The 24,169-nt window shown below is 52.6% G+C and overlaps 1 long non-coding RNA gene across 17 annotated transcripts in view; it reads right to left on the bottom strand.

Moving 5' to 3' along the window:
• The window catches only part of LOC113269572 (uncharacterized), a 37,819-nt gene extending 16,498 nt beyond the window's left edge, over positions 1 to 21,321 (bottom strand). For 11 of the 17 annotated variants that reach the window (XR_008958260.1, XR_008958261.1, XR_008958268.1 and 8 more), the window contains exons 1-4: positions 21,103 to 21,300; positions 19,208 to 19,414; positions 18,480 to 18,724; positions 382 to 3,611 (exon numbers count right to left, since the gene is read on the bottom strand). This is a non-coding gene — a long non-coding RNA (uncharacterized LOC113269572). Of the gene's footprint in view, positions 1 to 381; positions 3,612 to 18,479; positions 18,725 to 19,207; positions 19,415 to 21,084 lie in introns of all 17 variants that reach the window. The other 6 variants (XR_008958264.1, XR_008958263.1, XR_008958259.1 and 3 more) reach the window with 4 other exon arrangements.
• Between the last annotated feature and the right edge of the window lie 2,848 nt (positions 21,322 to 24,169).

Below are 24,169 nucleotides of genomic sequence, written 5' to 3'. Positions count from 1 at the left end.
GTGCCCCCCCAAGTGCCGTGTCCAGACCGTGCTGAGCTCAGCGGTAGCTACACACAGCATTCCCCATGGGAAACTGCACCCCAATATCCGGAGTCACCCAACCTCCCCCCCAGATCAACAGAGGCGCGCAAAAAATAAATAGATAGCTGCCGTGTCCTGGCGCTGGCCCTGCACGCTCAAGGATTGCGCTTGTCCCTCAGAACGACACTCCTGCATCTCTGGGTTGCGCTGTCATGGCGGAGGACACAGAATTCGGAAAGTTGGGCTCCCTGCCTAAATATGAGGAAGCCAGGTTTGAAGACCAGCTTCTTCAAGTGAAGAGAAGGACGAAGATCCCACTCACAGTAGGAGAACCCGGTCCCGCTCAGAGAGCCCCAGTACCTGCTTCTGTTCCCTTCAGCCCCGGCTGACGAGGCCAGCTGGCCCCACACGGCCACCTCCCGGGGAGGCAGGACCGGGGCTGGCGCACACCACAGGAGTCTGCTACCTCAGCGCTCAGTAAAGAATGGGCTGCAAGCTTCAGGCTTGTTCTTGAAGCACTGCCCACCCCAGCCGACTCCAGGGACCAGGGAAGTTACGGACGGGCTCCAGCTGGCCGAAGCCAACTGCGATCGAGTGGGTCTGCCTCGGCGCCCACACCAAGGGTTTGGCTGTCCCTGCTGACTGTTTTTCATTCACTGGTTGGTTTGCTTTGGCTTTGATCTTTAACAGTGCATGTCTATAGAGTTCCCCTGAATAGAAAGTGCCCTTGTTCTGCTTCGAAGGGCCCAGACATCTTCCTTCCTTCCTTCAGTGCATGACCAGGAGCTCCCACCTCAGGACTCAACAGACGGGAAAAGACCAAACAACGTTTCACTGAGAAAGTTTCCAGCTGAGATGTTGCTGCTGTTGCTTTCAGAGCCCAGGAGAAATGCTTAGCTTGCCGACAGAGATAATGAAGTTTGTTGTCAAATATTGAGAAACCAGAGCGCACTAGGGATTGGTGGCCTTGAATGCCAGAGCCCTTGTGTGGCCCAGAAGCAGTGTATCATCCCAACACAATGCTGTTACTGGTTATCACAGAGCCTTGAAGCTCTAAAGACCCAGGGTGATCTAGTCCGACCCCCTATGTTGGTGATAAGGAAACTGAGACCGGGGAGGCAGGGACTGGTCCAAGGTCACAGAGGTGCTGGTCACAGAGCCGAGAGCGGCAGGGGCTTCAGTCGTTGCCTGTTGTGGGCTGCCCTGTGTCGCCCTGACACTCATAGGTTGAGTCCTAACCCCCAGTACCTCCGAATGTACCTGTATTTGGAGACAGGGCTCTCGAAGAGGCTACGAAGGTAAAATGAGGTCATATGGGTGGGCCCTAATCCAATAGGACTGGCGTCCTTAAAAGGAGATTAGGACACAGACATAGACATAGAGAAGGCCAAGTAAAGACACAGAGAGAAGGTGGCCGTCTATAAGCCAAGGAGAGAGGCCTCAGGAGAGCCAGCCCTGCCAACACCTCGATCTTGGACTTCCGGCCGCCAGAACCGTGAGAAACAAATTTCTGTGGTTTAAACCAGCTGGTCTTTGTTATGGCAGCCCCAGGACACTAATACAGTGCCCTTCTCTGCTTCCCCATGAGAAGACAGCCATTTAGAGAATGGGAATTTTAAAGTACACCACTTTTGCACACTTATTGAAATTAATGACATGTTGGGCGAAGCACGTTTAATTAGTAACATCTATTCGGGAGAATCCCTGGGATGTTGCTGGTATTGTGCAGATGGTGATAATAAAGTCATGGAAATGGCCTTCTGCGTGACTGGTAAGCTGTCTCCGCAATCGGTTCCCAAAGCAGCCATCCAGAACACTCCAGGCGGTGAAGACACCCCCAGAGCAACTGTCTAAGGGGAGGGGTGCCCACTCTTAGGACGAGATCATTCATTTGTTTGAACAAAATATAGTGAGAGTCCCATGAGTTTATTTTCTTACCTCTTAAGCTCAGAAATGGAGCAAGAAGTAAAGACTAGGGAGATTTCTGAGGAAACGTGGAGGCAGGCAGAGGAGAAGGCTGAAGAAGACCAGAAAACGGAACTCTCCCACATGTGCGTCTGACAGAACTTGAACGACGGTGCTCTTGGACAGAGAGACGGACATGAAGAAGATGCCTCACAGACGCTGTTGGTGACAGAGGCCACACACATGGGCTAGAGGCCAACCTGCCTCCAACACTTGCGAGCTGTGTGAGTTTGGGCAAGTTCCCTGACCTCTCTGTGCCTCAGTTTCTCCATTATGTTTTTAAAGAGAACTCACAGTAGTACCTCCCCCACAGGGCTGCTGTGAGGACCCAGTGAGTTAAACATGTAAAGCTCTTCTTAGCACAGTGACTGGCACACAACCCCGGCTCACTTTCAGCAGGTGAGTCAAGTCAGACTCCCAGAGAAGCAATTCCAAGAAAATGCAACGTGTGTTCTAATAAAGGGCTTTGGAAGCCTGGAGAAGAGAGCCTCTGTCTTGGTCGCAGTGAGCTGGGTCTGACATGCAGGTCTGGGGTTATGTTCCGGAAGAGAGACCACCCATAGGCGAAATTGGAGGACTCAAGAATTACCACACCGTTTGGGGAAATGCAAGGAGCTTGTGGCCTCTGGAGTTGAGGAGGGTGGTGGGAAACGAGAGCAGAGAGGCCGAGAGGGACCAGCCCCCAAAGGCCTCCTGGTCATTGCTCAAATAGAGAATGGATCGAACCCCCAGAGCAGGGGAGTCCACCGCTACAAGATTTTAAGCAGGAAGTAGTGGGGTCTGCAAAAGAGAAAAAAGCTCCCGCGGCTCTGAGGAAACCCATCAGAAGGAAAGGGACCACACGCAGGGAGAGACGTCGGGGCACTGCCCACAGGCCCAGGTAGAGATGGCAGGGGCTGAGACGAGGGCCACAGTCGTGAGGGTGAGGGCAGAGCAGAGGGATGGGAGGCACGCCGAGGCAAGGCCAGGGGCACCAGCTCATTCCCTCCCCCAGAGCACACAAGGCAGGTGGCCTGGGGGCCATGAGACTGAGTTCTGGTCAGTGGGATGGGGCAGAGGTGACATAAGCCTCTTCTAGGCTTCTCGAAGGATCCTCTGGTCTGCTCTTGCCCTTCTGCAGCAATCTGGGAAGGCGCGAGCTCTGGGTGGCGTAGCTTCGGCTGGAACCACCCCTGACGGGCCACCTGGAGGAGAGCTGCTGGGAGTCAGGCCCAAGCCATGTCAGACTGCGTGCGGGCAAGAAACACGCGTTTACTGTAGTAAGCCACGGAGCTCTCGGGGATTTCTGTCACACAGCAGAGCCCACCCGACCGCGCCGGGGGATCAGAGCACTGGTCACTGGACGGGGCCAAGGACACAGACGAGTCCAGGATGAGCACATGGGCGGCCGGGTGAAGGTGCTGCTAAGTCCAGCCAGGGGTGCGAGCTGCTGTGTCTCCACTTAGATCTTCGACACGAGTGTTCGGGAGCTTCTGGCGAGAAGCAGATGACGACCGGCCATGTGTATGTGAAACAACATCGAGGAAAAGCCTAGAACCACAGCTGCAGGCTGGAGCTGAAGGCCTGCAGGAGGAAGGAGAACGTCTGGGCGTGCCTGTCATGCCGCGGGCGGGGAACGCTAAGAGCTAAAGAAAAGAAGAGGATGGAAGAAGGGCCGTCAGCCGGCGCAAGAGGGAGCCGAGAGAGGTGTACCTGATGGAAGACATTGAACACAAGCAGGACAGAGCATGGCAGGAGCCGTGAAGGGAACCAACAGACCCCCAGCACCCCCCCGGGGGGCTCTCGGTGCCCCAGGTGGCGGCCAGCTGCAGACGCTGCCCCCTCTCCAGGGCGCCCGCAGGTGCCAGAAACTGCTCAGCCCGAAATCCAGGGACAGAGTCTGAGGCAACGCGGGACCGGATTCAGCCAACGGATAACCCTCCCGCAGGGAGATAGCAGGTGTTTACAACAGTCCGCGCCCTTGGGGCGCTAGCGGTAGGAGCGGTGAGATAAGGCAGGTTCAGAAATAACTCGCTGGAGGCAGATGGGGCTAAGTGCCCCCTAGACCAGCAGATAATGCCCCGAGGGGGCTTCCATAGGGCGATTACTTCCAGCTGGAAGAGATCTGGAAAGAACCATTTGAGGTAGGGCCCTTGGGGTCTAGGCCTAATCTCTGCATGCCAGTGTCACTTCCAGGTTCTGGAATGATGGTGTCTCTCCTTCATCTCACTTTGCTTAGCTGCAGCTGCCGCCACGGTGAGTGTTCTTGGACTGAACGCCCCGTGTTCCTTGAACGAGCAACAGCATCACGCGTCGAATGTGGTCAGCAGAGCAGACTCATGGGTCTCTATGGCACTGCTGGGATGGCAGGAGCAAAAGGTGCCTGAGCAGGACCCCAGGACGAAGTGAATATTTACATCACGTGCAGTGGGTCAGACTGGCGAGGACCTCGGTACCGGCTTTCACGATTACAGGCCATGCTCTTCATCTCGGCCCCGGCTGCTGTAACAGGACGCCGCAGACAAGACGGCCTAACCGAACAGCTGTTGGCTGCAGTTCGGGGGCTGGAAGCAATCAGGGCAGCAGTGTAGCCGGGTGCCGGTGAAGGCCATCGTCCTGGCTGACAGACGCCGCTTCCTTGCCCTGTCCTCACAGGGTGCAGCAGAGATCGCCTCATTGTGCCTCTTTTTATAAAGGTACTAACCCCGTTCATGGGGGTGCCACCCTCACAACCTCATCAGCTCCCAAAGGCCCCACCTCCAAATACCATCTCACGGGGGTTTAGGACTTCAACACATGAATTGCAGGGGTCCCAAGCCTTCAGTCCCTAGCACTCCTTGATAAACTCCCCCCTGCTGGCTAATGAGAACTCCAAGAGGGAAGCTTCACTTCCCAGAGCTTCCAGATGGTCAATAACTTCAGAGCACAAAGGACATCAGTGTCTTTTCTAAAAAAGAGAAGCAGTTCACATAGTGAACGGACAGCTGTTTATTTATAGAACAAGTCAATTTTTGAAAGTAAAACTGAAATGGGCACAAAAATCAATACCTTTTTTAAGTACTTTTTTAAGATTTATTTATTTATTTTTAGAGAGAGAAGGTGAGAGAGCGCAAGCAGGGGGAAGGGCAGAGGGAAAGAATCTCAAGCAGACTCCCCAGCCCTGAGGTCACAATCTGAGCCTAAATAAAGAGTTGGCCACGCAACTGACTGAGCCATCCAGGCACCCCAATTTCTGAAAGTATTTTTCTGGGGCACCTGGGTGGCTCGGTCTGCCTTTGGCTCCCTGCTCAGAGAGGAGTCTGCTTCTCCCTCTCCCTGCCTCCCGCTCGTGCTCTCTTTCTCAAACAAATAAATAAAATCTTTTTTTAAAAAGTATTTTTGCATCTCTTAACTTGACTTCTTCTCACTCTACCTTTTGGAGTCCCCGGTGAGAAAATCAAAACATAATGTTTGGGATCGACCTAAGGTCACAAAGCCAACTGTGGAGAGACGGGCTTGTTTCTGAAACAGCTCTGTGGGAAAGATGCTCATCATTCTAGAATAATAGCTCTAGTTGACTCTTGAGGACGAGGCTCTGAGAAAGGGGCTCAGTAACTCCCAGGCGTTACTGCTTTTCCACCGCGTGCACCAGCCTCCCTAGGACAATGACCACGTCCAGGGTGAATTCTCGAGCCAGGGCCTCAACAAGGCCTGAGGACCAGGAGTGGAGGAGGAGGCAGGCTTGCAGATTGCTCACCTTCCTCTGTCATCATGGGAGCCTAATGGAATATCACAAATGGTGGGGGCTGAGCTTAGCATAAGGAGCTTGCCAGAGTTGAAACCACAGTCCCCAGGAGGGGCTACAGGTCTCCCCAAGAAATCAAACCTCACTTTCAGCCAATGGAAACTTCCTGCTTTATACTCTCTGGGTGCTGGGTGCTGGCATCTCCCCACGCCCAACACTGAACTTCTAAACTTAAAACTCCTGTTGGCTGCTTCCTCCCCAAGCACACGCACCCCACTACCCGTGGGGGGCTGCCTCCAAGTCCCTATTCCCTCCGTCTGCAAGAGCAGTGTGCATAGAGATTATTGTTCGGAAGCAGAAGCGTGTGGCTTGGTGTCTTTTGATTTCGGAGCTGATCCGCTAGAAAAAGGTATTTTGCAAGGCGCAAGGGAAGTAGACCATCTCCTCTGCTAGCCACTTCGCAGACATATGGCTGCTTTCCCGCCAGTTAGGAAGTGATTATTGGAGCAGCACAAACAGATTTTTTTGTCAAAGTGGAGGTGTGATTTTCTCAGGTTTTGTGAGAACACACACACACACACACACACACACACACATATTTTTACCAACCCAATCTGTTTTCCAGCAACCCAGTGGCCGCAGGGTCTGGGAGGCCAGCTTGAATATTTGGGAGTCACAGAGGAGTGCCTGGTGAAGTCTCTGGAAGCTTCAGGCATACCTGACCTGACAGGTGGCTGAACCACCACAGATGAGGCCAGTTGGCCAACAACCTGTGAGTGAGGAGGAAAGGTGGGCCTACGGCAAGAAGAACAGGCCTGGAGGCAGGGATCCCACGTCCGTTCTGTGTGCACAGGCAGCACCTCCCCTTCCTACCTGCCCAGGCTCTCACCTGTGACAGGAAGAACCACCACAAGAGCCCCCTCTTGCACACAGAACTATCACAGGGCTCATCTGCTACTACGTGGGACCAGAACTTCTTTTTTTTTTAATTTACTATACTAGTGCTATATCTACTACTATCTCTAGTATTTACTATACTATACTAATTAACTTACTAGCTCTACGATCTCTTTGAAATAAAATTTAAGATTTGCAAGAGACATTAGGGTAAAGATAGCAGATGGAACACATTCCTTTACTTTCATTACCTCCCTAATTACCTTGAAAACAGAAACTTTTTGTATGTTGTTTTACAGTATAGATCTGTGCTATCCAATATGGTAGCCAAGTCACATGTGCTACATTGAATTTTTATTAAATAAATTCTAAAATTTAGTCTGTCGTTGGTACTAGCCACATCTCAAGTACTCAGTAGCTGCATATGGCTAGTGGCCCTCACACTGAACAGCAGAGATAAAGAACAATTCCATCATCGTAGAAAACTCTATTGGACTGTGCTGGTATAGGCCCACTAGGAGCAAAGCAGTTGGGAAAGCAGTGGGAAAATGCTGGGAACTGGAAGCGTGGGGTGGGTGGTAACTGGCTGGACGAGTAAGAGAAAGTTGCATCCTAAACCAGAATTGGGGGGTGCCAAGGAGGCAGCTGGCCCTTGACATTTGTCAGGTCTGGAAAGGAGTACCAAAGCAAGCCACATGCCCTAACTCTGAAAAAAAGGCTCAACCAAGGTAATAAACTCTATTGAAAGGACTAAAAACTACCACCTCTCGGGGCGCCTGGGTGGCTCAGTCTTTGGGCATCTGCCTTTGGCTCAGGGTGTGATCCCAGAGTCCTGGGATCGAGCCCCACATCAGGCTCCTCCATTGGGAGCCTGCTTCTTCCTCTCCCACTCCCCCTGCCTGTGTTCCCTCTCTCACTAGCTGTCTCTCTCTCTCTCTGTCAAATAAATAAATAAAATCTTAAAAAAAAAAAAAAACTACCATCTCTCCTCTACCTTGACAAAAACACCTTTTTGATAACATAAGAGGAACAAAGGATTAGCTTGCTAGGACTGCCATAACCAGGTACCATACACTGCAGAGCTTAAAACAGCACAGTTCTGGAAGCTGGAAGTCTGAAATCCAAGTATGGGTAAGGCTGGTTCCCTCTGAGTGCTTTGAAGGATAAACTGCCCCATGCCTCTCTCCTAGCTTCTGGTGATGGCCAGCAACCCTAACATCCCACAGCAAATAGATGCACCATCTCCATCTTCATGTGGCTTTCTCCCTGCATCTCTGTCTTTACGTGGCCTTCTTCTTATAAACACACCAGTTATATTGGCTTAAGGACTCTCTCTACTCCAGTATGACCTTATCTTAACTAATGATATTCTACAAGGACTGTATTTCTAAAGGTCACAATCCGAGATGCTGGGGGTTAGGACTTAACACAACTTCTTTGGAGGACATAATATAAGCCCTAATAGCCAGATTCAAATTGGAGTTCTCAGACCTCTCCGAGTTCCGCATCAGAACACCACATCGCGAGAAGAGGCCCTGCTCCTGACCCTTCCATTCGTTCCCACCCCCTGCATCTGAGGAGCCTTGCCATTGCTCCATCCATACCTCCCACAAACCATCACCTCTCATTAGAAAGATTGGAAGATAAAATAGAGGAAATAGAGCAAAAACTGAAGGCTTAGTTCAACAAGCCAACATTCGAAAAGAGAGTTCCAGAGAAAGAGAAAGAAATTGAGGGAAACAGAGAAAAGAAGTAAATACGTCAACTATTATGCTGGAGACCTCAACACTTTGAGTCAGTAAATGGTAGATACAACAGGTAGAAAATCAGTAAGAGCATAGAAGACCTAAGCGGTCAATGTGATCTACCTGACATTGATAGAATACTCCATCCAACAACAGCAGAATACATTTTCTTCCCAAAGAATATAATCCCGTGCACACGAAGGTGATAAACAGCAAAACTAAGCTGTGTTATTAGAAGTCAAGATAGTGATCACCTCTGGAGAGCAGGATAGGGATGGTAACTAGGAGAGATGTCACGGATGCTTCTAGAGTACTAGTCAAGTTCTATTTCTTGACAACAGCATGCACACTTTGGGGTAATTCATCAAGATATGTATGTATTTGTGCTCTGTGTGCTTTTTTGTTTACATATAATGCTTTGGTTAATTTTTTAAAAAGAGAAGCAAAGGAGTCCCCTGGGACCATGGAGTTGTTTGGAGGATGCACAGGACAGATGCCCAGAGACTGCCAGTTCACTTGCAGCAGCTCAGGAGACTCCAGAATAAGTTACCCCAGGAACATGAACTCAACCTGCTTCAAAAACATTTGGAATCTGAAGGAGGAAAGACCAGCGTTCCAAAGAAAGGGAGAGAAGGAGATGGAGCCGTATCTCCACAGACTGCACGAAAGTGCAAAGGCTCTTAAAGAACTTTCTTCTCTCATCGAGGAGAAAAGGGTGGGGCTAGGGAGACGGTTGATGACTTTGGCCAAGACTCAGGGGTTATGGCGGATGAGAGAGGAGCTCCTAAGCTCCCTGGTGTTCTCTCAACCTGTAAAATGGAGTCTGAAGGATTGGAAATATTATTTTTTTCTTTAACATGCTTCCTTTCATTAGGGTGTATTACCTATAGCCATGTGACTGCATGGGGCTTGTTTCATGAAAGAAAACAATGTCCCTACTCGAATTTCTCAAATCTCTTGAGACGGGTGTTAATTCCAAAGTCAGTTTCAGTACATAGTTAATCACACTCATAACCCACTTGCTCTCTCTTTGCATTTTCCCCCCTCGTGGATGTTATAAATGGCTTATTTTCAATTTCCATGATGTTTCATCATAACAGGCAGAGGTCAAGAGGGCAGAGATAAATGAAACTATTAAATGGTCTCTCTACCCTCTTTCTCAATCCGCACATGTAGTCATCCATCCGTCTTTTCGCTACAGGTTTGTTGATGAATGTAAGAACGAACCAGTGAAGAAATGATTTCATCAGAGCTGCCAACACATAACAAAACCGAACGCCTTCGCCTGCTTGCTGCACTTTTGCCCCTGTCAACTGTTGATTCCAAAGAGCCTTGAAATAGTCTAGATGCCCAGACCACGGGACAGAAGAGAAACAGACAAGGGAACTCAGCAACTACATAAATCAACCATGAAAAATCAGGAGGGCTTTTTTTTCCTGGAAACGTTTTTATAATTAACCTACAAACCTAAATTCTGTGGAAAAGAACCCAGTGCAAAATCCCCAAGTAGTAATAAAATTCCCACTTCTTAGATTCACATTTCAGGCATGCCTCAATATTAACTTCTCATTTCCTCCTCTCCTATGCTAATCAGGAGTGAAATAAATGCAATCTTCAAACCGTGGCCTTAAATTTAATCCCAGGTCTCTAGGGGGCTTTATTGCTTTTTCTAGTCTGGCCCCCTCATTACACAGATAAGAAAATTGAGGACCCGGGGAAACAGCAAGCTGCCCAAGGTCACCCAAGGTCAGAGGTGCAGCTGGGACTAGAACCCAAACTGGCCCCTGCCTTTACCTACATTACCTCCACAAGAGGAAAGCAAATGGCACATGATGCCCGTGTCCCTAAAGCAGCCTGATGGCCTGAGCTGGGCCCAGCCCCACCAGCCCCCAGAGAGCTGTGGCAGATCCCTGCCAGCCTCCAGCATCTGCCCTGACCCTGCGTCTCGACAGGCCCACCTCCATCCTCCCTAAGGCCAATCCCAGAGCCCTCTGCTCTTGACCTCTCCCCTGGGGCTCTCTGTTCTTCTGGGTTAGCCTCTTGTGAAAGCTGCCTGCCCCTCCCCCCACAACTCCCCTTCCTCACCTCCAAACCCACTTCTTCCCACTGCCTCTCCCCACACCCCTTAACTCCAAGACACTCTCCCTAGTTCTTTGCCCTTAACCTGTCTGGTAAATTCCACCCTACAGACAACCTCCTCCACGGAGCCCTCCCCCCTCACCCTCTCAGGAGGAGCTCCTCTCTGGGTCTGCTTGCCTCTGGGTTGTCCTCCCTCAGTGCACCTGCCCAGCTTCATCTGCGGTAATCCTGTGGCTGGGTCCTGGCCCTCCTCTCGTGTTTCACCATCTCCCTGGAGGTGAGCTCCCCCTCCATGGCCCAGTTACTGTCCAGTCCCCCCGGTCCCCAACATCCGGCCTGAATACACCTGCCAGATGACACACTAATCACCCCCCAGAAACTTCACACTCACCTCTTCCATACCCTCCACGCACCTCTACGCTTCTTCCTTCCCTACAGTCTGTCCCCCAATTACCTCTGCTGCATCACTCGCCCCTCCCTCCCTTGCCCACTAATCTCCAGTTATGCTGAACTGTCTGGCCTTGGGGCTTCACACATGCTGTACCCGCTATTGGAAACGCTATTCCTCCCTTGCCCTCCCCCTCCCCCAACTGTTAAATGACTAGGTCCTAACTCCAGGCCTCAGCCTGGATGCCGCTTCTTCCATGGACCTCTGCCAACTTCCCAGGTGAGCAGCAGGAGCCCCTCCCCTGCGTCTCCATCTCTCCCTGAGCCCCACCCCCTGGAGCTGATATCTGGGTTATTCAGGGCATGAGAATGTGAGCCTGTGTCTATCTTGCTTGCCACTAGATTCTCAAAAATGTTCCAGTTTGTTCAACTCTGAGTTGCATGAAATAGGTGTTCACCTAGCTAGGTCGTCCTCCAGACCATGGGCACCTGGAGGGCAGAGCCTCTGTCCTAGCTCCGTGTCCCAGAGCCTGGCACACCGCGGGCCTTAGCGAATGCTGTTTCTGCGCCACCACTGCCTGAGGGAAGACAAGCAGCTGGTCAGGGTGACAGCAATTTGGGCCAATCACGCGTGGTCCTTTCGCATGGGTCCTAAGCCCCAAAGAGATGAGTTCAAACTGATGACGTCAACTCCCCTCAGCAGAAGCCCAGCCTCCTGGCTGCAGCGGGCGTCGAAGTGGCATGGGAAGGATCTGCTGGGACCCGGCCTCCCGCCATCAGAGCTTTCTGTGCTGCCTGCGCCAGGTCCCTGGGGAGCGCCCGATGCCTTCCTGGGACCAGAGGAGCAGCGACCCGACTGCCCGCGTGCTCGAACTTCAGAGCACCCGCTAGCCTGGGCACCAGGGCAGCACCCTGGCCTCGAGCCCCAGCCACACACATGATGCTGCCAACTGTGAAGAGCCAGGCGATGACCTTTGGACCCAGGGTTTGCTGGCAAATTCGGCCACCGCGTCCTGGCCACAAAGGGCTACTCAGGTGGGGACCCAATTTCAACAAGCTGCCCTGAAATCGAATTAGGGTCTGAGAACACAGCAAGAAACACCCTTCTGCAGAGTCAGGACACGGAGAAACCTGCAAAAGTGAAGGTGTGACTCTAGGCTGCACCTGCTGCAGGGGCTGAGGGCTGGCTGTCACGCACCAGCCCACTGGTGGCTCCCAGCCTCAGCTGCTCGCTGTCCTTGCTTCCCCTCCCCCTCACCACCCCTCACAGATGGCATTAAACCATAGGTGTGAGAGTCATATCTACCCCAGCAAAACATCATGTCACTTTCCTGGGATCACACAGCTCCCTGACACTCTGGAGGGGGAAGCGACACTGAACTGGAGACAGTAGACCAGAGGTAACAATCAGAGACTTCTGGAGTTGGCACAGAAGCAACCTCAACATACAAGCTGTGAGTCCCTGGGTGAGTCACGTAACTTCCCAGATCATCAGTGTTCTCATCTTTAAAATGGGGATAATGATGGTACCAACCTCACAGGCATAAAGAGAGGGGCACATCACTTATGCATGGCATGGGGTGATTTTTCCTCTTCTCTTGGTAAACTGGCCATATTTTTATTGTCCCAGACAAATAGAATGGATTAGTTTCATGTCCTTTTGACAGACCTAGTATATTTCCATCAGTTGCACTTATTTCCTGCCCTGTGAGAGGTCATGGGGAGAGGATGGCCCCTACCTGCCACAGCCAAGCTTTGGCCCAGAGAGTCCCTCTTACTCACGGAAGAGATGCTGGTTGAGGATCTGCATTCTAGAAGGGAGAGGTAGATAATAAACGATAAGCTTAATACATAAATAAGTTATGTAGTAGGTTAAAGGTCACATGGATTCTGGGGGGAAGGTGCAGAGAAGGGGAAATGGGAGGAGGGGAGTGGTGGAGGCAGGTTGTACATTAAATGGATCAGTCAACATGGACCTCACTGAGAGATGAAATCAGAGCAAAGCCTGGAGTCAATCAGAGAGAAATCTGTGCAAAGACCATTCCAGATGGAGGGAATTGCTGGAATGAGGCTTTGAGAGGAGAGCATGCCCAGCATGTTTGCAGATGCCTCCTCAATCCAGACATCTGGTCTACTCCTTGACCCCTGGTTCTGATTCTAGGCATCTGCTGGCAGCCCGGGTAGGGCCTAAGCCTTGCTCATGATAGTCCAAGCCTGGCCATGTCTAGTCACTGAAGCTTCGCCTCCCTGACCTGGCCTGATTTCTCTGTATCACCTACTCCTGCAGGGAGATCCCTCAGAGTGAACTGTACTCCAGGACATCCACCTTCGCTATTTCCCAGCCTGTGCTTACACCCTGATCAGCCTGCAGTATTAGACTTCCTCCTCCAGCCTGCAATGGGGTCTCATCCCAATTGCCTTTTCAGGTCCAGCAAGATGTCCTACTGCAGTGGTCCGTGCACCAACCTCTCCGCGGATGCTGTGGTTAACCAGGTCATGCAGCTAAGCACATGCAGCCAACTCTCCCCAGTCACAGCTCACAGCCACCGGAGTGGTGGGTGGAATGGAGGTAGCCTTAGAAAGGGAAGGCTGTGTAGGTAGTGAATAGACAGTGGATGGGTGGTTGGAGAAGTGTGTGGACACACAGATAAAGGACAGATGGATGGGTCACAGATGAGCGGCCTCCAGCAAAGAAAAGAGCCCTATACTTTCCCAAAAAACATTCTGAAGAGGAATGTTCTTTCACCCCTAAAGCACTGTTTCCAGAACCCCCACCCCCACAAATACAGCTGCCTCAGTTTCCAGCCCTCAACCCCAGACTCACACCCAAAGTGACTTCACCCTCCTCCCTACACGATTGGTTGTAGCCTCATCCATACTCCCCAAGCGTCTCAGTGTGACTGAGGTGGGTCAGGCATTTTCAAATATTTTTTAGCAATAGAATTATTTCTTCAAAAGAAAACTCATGAAAAGCTCCAGTAGACGAAACAGGAATGTAAAGCTGCTCTAATTGAAGTGTAAATAAGGAACATGGCTAGAGCACCAACCCTTACTCTACTCAGCCTACCCGTTTGTCCTGGATTCCACAAAGCACTGTTTACAAAACCAGCCGACAGACCCAAGGGGCTCCAGGAGCAGCAAGAGCGCATGGTGGCTCGTGGCTCATAGCTGAGTTACAGGAGGCGCTGGAGACTGTGGAAAGTGGAGTCTATGAGGAGTGTGTGCGTGTATGTGTGTGTGTGTATGAGAGAGAGAGAGAGAGAGAGAGAATGTGTGTGTGAGAGAGAATGTATGAGTGTATGTGAGAGAATGTCTGTGTGTGTGAGAGAAAGAATGTGTGTGTGAGAGAGAATGTGTATGTGAGAGAATGTGTGTGTGAGAGAGAATGTGTGAGTATATGTGAGAGAATGTGAGAGACAGAATGTGTGTGTGAGAGAGAATGTGTGTGTGAAAGTGTATGAGTGTGCATGAGAGAGAATGTGTGTGTGAGAGATTGTGTGTGTGAATGTGTGTGAGTATATGTTAGAATGTGTATGAAAGAGTGTATGTGTGAGTGTGAAAGGCTGTGTGTGAGTTGAAAGGATGTGTATGTGAGTATGTGAGAGTTTGAGTGAGTATAAAGTGTGTGAGTATGAAAGAGTATGTGGAAACGTGAGTGTGAAAGGGTATGTGTGAGTGTGAGAGAATATGTATTAGAATGTGCATAAGAGAGTGTATGAGTGTGAAAGTATATGTGCGAAAGGGTTTGAGTATATGGGTGTGAAAGGTTGTATGTGTGAGTGTGTAAGAATGTGTGTGAGTGTGAAAGGGTGTGTATGTGAGTGTGTGTGAGGAAAAGGGGTGATGAGATCTCGATATATAACTTAACTCTACACAGGTTAAACACACACAGGCCACAGTCATAGGCATTTCACCAAATAGCCATAAAACTAAAAGATAAATAGGAAATCCCTAAATTGCAGGGATTTTTCTGAGTAGGGAGTGGTGCAATAAAGTGCTATCTGAACTAAGCCAAACTTGCAGTGACCCCAGGGGAGTGGGCAAACAGAGAAAGGACTTGTTTTTCCCCATCAGTGGCCCCATAAAACCCTCTCCAAGGCTGAGAGTCTGGCTCCTGAGGCCCCGGTCAAGGACTGGTCTCCATGACTGAAGAACAGGGAGCCTCCTGGAAATGGGACCCCTCGGTGGGGGAGCCGTCCTCAGCGGGATCATCTGTGAGCCTCGGGTCAGCACCTTATAAGTCACTCAGGATCCAGCATGGAGTTGAACCCAGGCCTTGGGCACCAGGCTACCTGGAGCCCGCTCCCCCAGCCAGGGTGCTGCTAGCCAGGAGCCCAGCCCTTCCTGGGCCCCACCTCATGGAGCATCTCCTTCTCCCTCAGGGCCACCATGACTTCACAGACCAGCAAAAGAAAGAGTCTAAGCAACTTTCTAGAGACCACCTGCCGACAAGTGGTCGGACGTGGGTGTGCCCCAGGCCCACGCTAGAGCCACACTCCCCCTGCGTGGGCAGAATCTCACGCACGTTTATCCAGGAAAGGCACTTCGCACAACTGGAACCACTGAAGGAGATTCTAATTATAATTCCATTTGGGGGGTCAGAAAAGACTGGGGTCAACCTTTCATTAACACGTCCAGAGTGTATGAGTGTGAAAGTATGTGTGCGAAAGGGTTTGAGTATATGGGTGTGAAAGGTTGTATGTGTGAGTGTGTAAGAATGTGTGTGAGTGTGAAAGGGTGTGTATGTGAGTGTGTGTGAGAAAAAGGGGTGATGAGATCTCGATATATAACTTAACTCTACACAGGTTAAACACACACAGGCCACAGTCATAGGCATTTCACCAAATAGCCATAAAACTAAAAGAAGGGAGACTAGGCCAGCCATACAACCCTACAGACAGCTCCCTTCATCTGGGTTCCAGTGACTGAGCCAGCTCTCCACAGAGCAGCCAGGAGCAGGGGCAAATTCTGCTAGGATGGGAGCCACAGACAAGCAGGCTCGCTCGCTCGCTCTCTCTGGTTCTCTGATGCCTGCTTCCCAAACGACCTGGTCAGGAACTACTCTCTTCTCTCTGGGTTAGTCAGGTCCCTCCATCTTCCCATCCCCAAGACCTTCACTAACTTCTTGGCTTCCAGAGGAACGGGTGTCCACCACCGAACGGCCACATAAAACACTATTCTCCTCATTTTCTTCACGAAAGAAAAGGCCTCGGATTTAGGAGCCTGTCTGCTGCAGATCCAGGGGCCAGGGACTTCTCCTGACCCACTTAGCCTGGAGGACGTCACTCAGGGAAGCCACTGCTGCTCCTTCCCCCTGACCTCCAGACACCACCTCGGGCCTTGGTTCTGTCCAAGCGGCCAGGACCAAGGAGGGGCTGTCTGGGTGGGGGGCCCACAGAGGTGCGGCAGAGGGATGCGTCACAGAGAGCAAGCACAGGAGAATGGCCCGAGACAGGATAGCAGTAGAAGCAGGAAAGGGAGGCGGGAGGAGTAATAGTTTTTTTAAAGATAGCAGAAGAGTGGTGAAGAGGTGACAAAGTGACATTCTTTTTAGCACCTACAAATGCCAGGCCCTAGGTCAGATGCCTAGCACCTTCGTAAGAGTCTTCTGAACGCGGCTCATCGCATCCGTTTGACAAATAAGGGAACAGAGATTCAGACAGGTTAAGACGCTTGCCTGGAGTTTCACAGCTAATACCTTCCAACACTGGGATTGAACTCATCGAGAGAATCAGCAGACCAGCCGGGGATACAGAAGACGGGGACAGAAGGCCACTGGGGCCTGTCCTTTGTGGCCCAGGTGTCCTGCTGAGTATGTGAGGACCTTGTCCCCCATGGGGGAGCTTCCCCGGCAGAGTGGGCTGGAAAAGCACAGACCTCCCTCAAAGCACGTCCGAGATCATGCGGCAGCCCAGGCCCCAAGGTCCAAGAGTCACGGGGCTGAGTTTCCAGCGTCCAGGACACAGTGGGCCTCCACTTTGATAACATACTGTGTCCAGCGAAGGATTGAATCTGCCCACAGTTTTCCTGTTTTCGTTTTGTGACAAGGAACTCACTGAGCTCTCATTCAGTCACGCTCCGAGAGCGGCATTTCTCACAACCCCACTGCCTCACCCCCGTCACGCAGAATGTGCAGCCACGGTCAGCAGCAGAGGGGGGGACCAGACAGCCGGCCGGCCAGCGCGAGGGGCAAGCCGGGGAGCCCCAGCTAGTGCTCGGCCACTGGGAGCTGGGGAGCGGACGGGCGCCCAGCGAAGAGCCCCAGTCTGAAATCTTTACGACTGACTCGACATCAAGCCGCTCCCCGGGGGCTCGGAGCGCTCATCGAGGAACAGGGCAGACTAAGGTGGGCCGCGGGGCACTCGTCCCGTGGACAAGTTGGCCGTTCAGGGGAGATGAGTAAACCCTCCACAATACAGTTATCGCTCACAGGGACTGACATCTGGGGGACAAAGGTCATGCCCCTCTTTAAAAAGCCCTGGGGCTGATGTTTTTCATCTGATTTGAGAGAAAGACAATTTTCCCAGTGTTTCTGAAATAGAGACAAGATGAACACCTTCACTGTGCCTCAGTCATGTTCTCTGTGCCTAATTAACGAACACCTGAAGAGGCTGAGAAGAGCTGCCTATCACCTCCAGATTTTTTTTAGTGTGAGAACATCCAGAAACCATCATGGTCCTAATTTCCGCTTGACAAGTCAGGGCAGCAAATTCTAAAATGAAAAATGTGTCACATTCAAACTGCCTTTCCCTCCCTCCACACCAGCCACTGTAGCCTCCGTGCCTCCCGAGTCCCACTCCCTCTAGGCACGAAGTGGGAGGTGCTGGGACCGCCAGCCATCAGACCACGTGCTCCTTCCGGCCACTGGCAAAGCCAGTGCCTGGCAGGGAGCCGTTGAATAATGGTTGATAGTAAGCCCACTCTGGCCTGGGCTAAATCGTTCACTGCCCTTGGTCTCCCTGCACCCCTGCAGAGAGGGGACTACCCAGCCTCAGGACAGCCCAGGCCTGGATTTCTGCCCGTCACCCACTTGCTATGTGGGAATAAAGACACTTAGCATAAAATTCTGATTTAATCTATTTTACCTTAATGGTCATTTTATGGGAATACAAAGGCAGTAGGCAAAGCATATATAACTAGTAAGTGTCTCTGCACATTCTACTTTGATTTTCGATTTATGTTAGAGGGCGCTGGACTATCCTTATGTACTAATAGCCTCACAGGAGGGATATACTCACCTTTAAGCATCCAGGGAGCAAGATTTGTACTCATCACAGAATAAGTGCCAACGAGTGTGCTTTATAGGGGATGCTGGAAAGGGTTTCACTGATTACTCCACTAAAAAGTCTCAAAAGTTTATTTTCCAAAAAGCATTTACTTTTAGAAGTCCTCATCCTGGCTGTGCCTAAAAATGATCAACTTCATCCAAAATGACTTATTCGTCATTCTAAAAGCTGCAGGTGCCCAGGGACCCCGTGTGAGATGCATGGAATGAGGTCCGCAAGAAAACAGACAAAAACCCAGAGCAGGATCAGAGGAGACTTGGGAGAAGCTTCCAAGAGTGAAAAGTGTTCTCCCAAGGCAGCCTTGCTCTTCCGTGGCCGCTGCTCTGCCTTGCTGGTCTGCCCTCGACCCCGCCAACCCTGCGACTGACTGTTCCCTCTGCCTCCCGTAATACTAACCTGTCATGCTCACGTTCTCCAGCCGCACACAAGGAGCCTTCCCAAGACCACGGGGCTCTTTCTAAACCCGGGTAATCCTCTAATGTCGGTGGCCGGGCCTGGATAAGAAGTGAACCCAGGAATCTCGAGGCGTCACAAACCGAGGCCATACCTCGCTCACACCAAAAGTCCATGGGGAGGGGCTGGGCCACACACGCTCTGTGTCTTCGGACCCAGCCTTGTCATCACATGGCTTCCAGGTAGGTCTGCCGGGTGGTGAGAAGAAAGCGGAGACCACACGTCAGCGCAGCTCACGGCCTGCTGGCCACCACTGGGCCATGTCCTACTTGGGGCTGAAGACTCCCCGAGTGCCCAGAAGAAGAGAGAGCTGGGAAGCTGGCTCACACCACTCTGGTCCTGCCTATGGGTCCAGAGCTTCTGAGCTTCCCCTTCTAGGCCCTTCCCTCAGGCTCTGCACCGTAGCAGCCTCTGCACAGACCTGCCTTCTGCGCCTGCTTGCTCCTCAGCCTCGTGGGACTCCTCTGTGTCCCACATCCCTTCTGCCTGTGCTCCATGCCCCACGACCCCGCCCCTAGCATGCCCTGATGTGGGCTCTTCTCTGCACGTGCCTGTCCCTGTCCACTCAGGACAGACATGGGACCTCCCTCCTGCCTCCTCCGGCCCCAATGCATGCCTCCCAGAGCCTGCAGGCCCATCCGTCCCGCTTCCAGAGCCCAGCGAATACTCACAGGCCGCACCTGCTCCCGAGAGCCTGGAAGGCATTGTCCTGAGCCAGAGGGTCACGCGCTCACTAGATGGACAGGCGTGAGAAAGCTTATCGCTCTGTGTGGATCTGATGGGGTCCTGCCACATGGGCACACGGGCACGAAGGCTCCAGGACCTGCCCGCTCCCAGCGGCCTCGCTTCCCGGACGTGTGCACGTGGAGCACGATGCCCTGAGACATGTCACAAGAAAAGATGTCACCCGGTATGTTCATTTGCAGTTGCTGTTCTCACAAATTATCACGGACTTGACGGCTTCAAACCATACAAGTTTATCGTCTTACAGTTCTGGCAGCCGGAAGTCGAAAATGAGTCTCCCTGGGCCAAACTCCAGGTGTTTACAGGGCCATGTTCTTTCGGGCGCTTCCAGGACACAGCCTGTTTCCTCGGCTTTCCCAGTTTCTGAAGGCCGCCCACGCTCCTTGGCCCCCAGCCCCGTCCACACCAAAGCCCCAGCAGCCCCCTGAGTCTCTCACATCAGCACTCCAGCAGTGACTCTGCCAGCCTTAGGGACCCTGTGACTACCTTGGGCCCATCTGAGTAATCCAGGATAATCTCCTCATCCCGGCCTCCTGGACTTATTCCTGCCTGCGCCATGTTCGTGGCTCTGCGGCTTAGGCTGCAGGTGTCTTCATTATTCTGCCCACCACAGTCAAAGGAAGGCATGCCCCTGGGACATCTGTGACTCAGGACACCCCCACCACTCTCGGCCAGCCCGGTGGCCTCTGGGGCCCACCCCTGTGTCTTCTTTGTGATCGAAGAGCAATACCTGCCTGGCAGCCATGGGGTTTAAGGACCCGGGGAGGGGCCTTCCCATGTTGAGAGACAGAAAGACAGGGACTGGTCGTCTTCTGTAGAGGTTTTGTCCAGGAGGCAGCATCTCTGCTGCTCTGTGAATCACACTAAGGAAATAGCTAGAAAGGATGGGTTTGAGGAGTGGCCACGGCCCCCAGGAGGGAGAGGAGGCTGGAGGCCCTGTGCAGCTCAGGCGGAGGGAATCCTCAGGCAGCAGGACATGCTGGGGACCAAGATGAGGGTCTCTGAGGCGGGGAGAGACTCGGTGTGGAGTGCTGAGCCCTGGGGAAGCACAGCGGCATCTCCAAGACGCCAGCGCCTCTGTCAGATTGATGGTGGGATAGACTCTTGTCGCAGACCCTGGAGAGAGGGCTGGCAGGGGTGGGGCACTTGGGGGCGAGACGCAGAGCCACCCTCTGCAAGGGACATGGGAACGGAATGGAGCTGGACGTGCCATAGCCACGAGCAAGGGAGGCTCTCGGGGTGCGGGGGGGGGGGCACTGATGCTCAGAGTTCGAAGGACTGGCTCCTGCCCAGAACAGAGACACTCTTTATCATTTCAGAACTCCAGAAATCAAGAATCACGCACCCCTGGGATGGGACAGCATCCTGAAACGTCATCCAGTCTGCCCTACCTGCCAGAGGAAGGCACCGTCCACTCGTGTATGGGGGCCGTGAGGCTGTCCAAGGCCACCGGGCAGGTAACGGGGCTGGCAGCCCTTCTCCTGTTTCGTCCCTGAGAACCACCCGAGAGGGCCAGAGCCCAAGGCGGGATCTTGACCCCTTATTTCTTGCCATGGCCTGCAAGCCTCTTCTCCGGCAGCTTCTGGAGCCTGGGGGAGGCGGTACAGCTGGGGGCTGAGGCCGCAGGCACTGGGAGCCCTCAGGCCTGCACCCGCACTCCCGGCTCAGCCGCCCTTTCTAGCTGCAGAGCCTCCGCCAGCTACTTAACCTCCCTGAGCCTTGGCTTCCCCACTGGAGACCAGAGTCAGATGACGCCCACCTCACAGAGGAGCCAGGATTCCCCTGAGCACTCCCTTTCCCTCACCTTTCTCCTCCTCCTTACCAAATTCGAATCACGCCAAACTGATTTTCCTAATCAGCCTCGCTAATTTCCCGTCCTGGCGGTTTCCAAAGTAAAATGCCTTGTTGTTCGGGGGTCGCGGTGCGAGCTTCCTGCGGGCTTCCCGTGTGGGCCACATACCAACGGGGCGGGCGAGGAGTGGGGTCAGCCCGAGGACCCCGGCCAGCCCCAGCCCATTGTAGTGGCGCAAACAGTTTAATTATTAACTCTTTCTCCAGTGCAGTCAGCCTCCCACGCACATTCATGAGATACTAACCCCTTCATCTCGTTCAACATAACTGGGCCGCCCACATTACAAGAGAACCAACATACTTGGCTTCTGAGTCACTCGCGAACACGATCTTTAATGCTTTTGCAGGGTGATTTATCATCAGGAATCACGTATGCTTCATAGGTCAACAGCTCCCGCGCCAGCTTCACTTCCCTTGGCCTCCTGTGGGCTGTTCTTGCCCCGGGGCTCTCTGTTCCTTCCTTCTCCCACCCTTGCCTCTCACCCAGATGCCCTGGTTCTCCTTGGGCACCCCAGCCCCTCCTAGACAACAGCCCGCAGCCACAACCGCGGACACCAACGCGGTCCTTCCCTCCCCCCTGCCTCCCTCTTAACACCCCTGCGTCCTAAAGGAACTCTCGATTTTCTCTTCTTCAGGGAGCACGGCTGGTGTAACTGGGAAAGGCCGTTCCTTCGCCCTCATGAGGCAGAAATATTCTAGACACTGTCGTCTCACTCTTGTGCATTTGCCCGTGTTTACGCTTTGCAAGCTCCCCGCTATGTGTGGCACCAAACTCCAGTCTGTCCTCTGGTTCTCAAGACCTTGCAGCATTGACTCCAGCTGGAACCAGGCAGCAGCCCACTCCTCTTCAGCTTCCCCTGAGAACCTAACGCAGAATTGTTCAAGAACACAGCAGAAGCAAGGTGAAAACTTGGCGTATCCATTTCCCGTGGCTGCGTGGCAAGTTCCTACAAACTGGGTGGCCAAAACAGGAGAGACTTATTTTCTCACAGTTCTGGTGGCTAGAAGCCCAAAACCGAGCTGTCGGCAGGGCCATGCTCCCTCGGAAGGATCTAGAGCAGGGTCCTTCCTTGCCTCTTAGCTTCTCTGGTTGCCAAGAATCTTTGGCTTGTAGGCATGTCCCTCCAGTCTCTGCCTCATCGTCGCACGGGATCTCCTGGTCTTCTCTGTGGACGTATCCAATTCCCCCTCTTCTTAAAAAGACACCCGTGGTGGGATTAGACCCACCCCCATGACCTCCTCTTAATTTGATTTTATTTGCAAAAACTCTAGGCCCAAGGAAAGTCACATTCCAGGTACCAGGGGTTAGGACTTGAATATACCTTTTTGAAGGACACAGTTCTACCAGCAACACTAGTCCCGTATCTGCCTGAGCCTGGTTTTCTTATCTTTAAGATAACACCGCCCCCCAACCACCTGCCCCCAGTCCCCCTACCAGGAGGGTAGGGTGAAAGAAAGAAGGTGGAGCCCAGCCACTTCCTAGCACAAATTTCTCAACCTTTTTCTGGCAAGACCCACGAGACAATCTTGCAGGTGTAACTTCAGGTCCACCGGCTGCTTCTCCTCCTTCCACTTTCCTCTCTCCTGAAAATGTATCGGAGCGAGAGTGGCAACATTACAGACAAAGCCTGGAATCTTGGCGAGCTTACTTTTTTTTAATTCAGGAATCATTGGCAACCTTGGCCGCTTTACAAGGAAAAACGATTGGCTTGAAACATGGATTGTTCTGAAACAATCCAGAACCATCGGTTGGGGTAGAGCACAGAGTTACTCAACAAGCAATGGCCCACCCCCCCTTCCACAGGGCCCGGGGCAGCAGAGCGCTTCCTTGAGGACTCAGGTCTGGGCTCGAGCGGTCCGGCCGAATCCCGACTCCCCGTGAGTCAGCTGCACAGCGGCGGGCCAGTCCTGTCAGCCATCTGAGCCTCGGTTTCTCACCCGTGACACGTGAGCACCCACCTGGTGTCGTTGCTGCGAGGACGGAGTGGCCTATTCTTGGGGAACAGGATGTACCTGGCGGACGCTGAGTGCCGGCCCGTCTGCTGCTCCAGCTGCTCGATCCCTTCCCTGCCTGATGGAGACCCCAGCTTCACGTGAAGCCCAAGGTCGAGGCCAGAGGTCTTCTCTTCAGTACTTGAAAGCCTTGCTAAACTCGACAAGAGGCATTTGCTGAGTGTTTGCAGGGCCCTCGGGGGCTCCATCCAGCCACCGGGGTTCAACTCTCTGCACTTAGAAGCTGGAGATCAGGGACCGGGCTCTCAGAAGACTCAGAGCCGTGCTCAGAGCCGACACCCAGCTAAATGGAGAACATGACTCCCCGCAGACCCCTCGCCTCCCAGACACCCCTCTTCCCCACCGCTGCTCGGGGGTTGCTGAGATTTCGGGGAGCTCTGCGATGGTAACCCCAGCCTCGGGTTCCCAGTCAGGCCGTGACTGCAAACATGTTTCTAACTCTAGTGAATTCAAACTGATTTGTTCTGAAAATGCCATGGGAGGTTTTGAGAATTTGAAGACTCCTGGGTGGTTGAGAATTCTGCGCTCTGGAATTCAGACTGGCTGCCTTGGGCTCCCTGCGCCCCCGAGGCGCTCCCACCTCACCCCCCAGCGGGCCCCCAAGTGTCCTCCAGCCCCCAGCGTTCCTTGGCCCAGATTCCCTGTTTTTAGAGCATATTAGAGACAACGCTGCTAACCTCTTTCTTCCTTCACTGCGTTCTCCTCCCTCGCATTCCTAAAATGCTCTCCGCATCTCTGTGGCCCGCATGACTTCTGTTGACATTGAGCGAAAGGGAGACTTTGGGAAGAATTGATAAGAATGGACACAGGGAGGAGAGAACTAACATCCTTTTTTTTTTTTTAAGATTTCATTTATTTATTTGTTTGACAGAGAGAGAAGCAGCGAGAGAGGGAACACAAGCAGGGGGAGTGGAAGAGGGAGAAGCAGGCTTCCCACCGAGCAGGGAGCCTGATGCGGGGCTCAATCCCAGAATGCTGGGATCACGCCCTGAGCAGAAGGCAGACGCTAAACCGACTGAGCCACC

Source organism: Ursus arctos, unplaced genomic scaffold (assembly GCF_023065955.2).
Source record: "Ursus arctos isolate Adak ecotype North America unplaced genomic scaffold, UrsArc2.0 scaffold_8, whole genome shotgun sequence".
Lineage (NCBI taxonomy): Eukaryota > Metazoa > Chordata > Mammalia > Carnivora > Ursidae > Ursus > Ursus arctos.
Note: the sequence above shows the minus strand (reverse complement) of the source record. Positions and strands in the feature narration are given on the sequence as shown.